The sequence below is a fragment of the Orycteropus afer genome, unplaced genomic scaffold (genome assembly GCF_000298275.1).
Source record: "Orycteropus afer afer isolate SDZICR_OR568_19922 unplaced genomic scaffold, OryAfe1.0 scaffold00478, whole genome shotgun sequence".
NCBI classification, from domain to species: Eukaryota; Metazoa; Chordata; class Mammalia; order Tubulidentata; family Orycteropodidae; genus Orycteropus; species Orycteropus afer.
This window is the reverse complement of record NW_006922065.1, coordinates 670,124-670,944: the sequence shown is the minus strand read 5'-3', so window position 1 is coordinate 670,944 and position 821 is coordinate 670,124.

Genomic DNA, 821 nt, shown 5'->3' with positions numbered 1-821 from the left:
GAGGAGCAGTCAGCAGCAGTGATCCAGGTGAGGAGAGGGAGCTCAGGCACACCCAAAGCAGCAAGGCGGGAGAGCAGGAGAAAGGGGGATAAAAGGCCCAGGAACCCAGACAGAGGAGGAGTCAGCTGCAGAGATCCAGGTGAGGAGAAGAAACTCAGTCAGGCCAAAGCAGCAAGGAGGGAACTCAGTCAGGCCCAAAGCAGCAGGGCGGGAGAGCAGGAGAAAGGGGATTAAAAGGCCAGAAACTGGACAGAGGAGGAGTCAGACACAGGGACCCAGGTAAGGGTAGTACGAGAGGTTTCCAACAGGGAGACAAACATGTCTGTTGGTTTATCCTATGGTGGTGATGTGTTGATGTGAGTTTTGAGGCTGAGGTACTGGTATTTCAAACCCAGTGGGATGCAAATGGTGCACATGTATCAGCCCAGCTTACAGACTGAGACAGACTAAGAAGAAGCAAGAGGCCATCCACTTCTCAAAGAATTTGCCAGAGAAAACCTTACGAATAGCAAAGAAACACTGTTGGATACATTACCACACAAATTTATGAATAGTCTGGTTAGGTTAGAAGGCTCTCAAAATTGGACTGGGAAAGAGCTGCACCATCTGAGTAAAACCAGCCTTAGTCCTATGGATAAGGTAAAGCTTTCGAGAACTCCATTTGCTGAATTGAAGAGAAACAGCTACAGACATCCATTAATCATCGGAACATAGAATGTACAAACCATGAATCTAGGAAAATTGGAAATTGTCAAAAATGAAATGGAATGCATAAAGATTGATATCCTCAGCATTAGTGACCTGAAATGGACTGGTTTTGG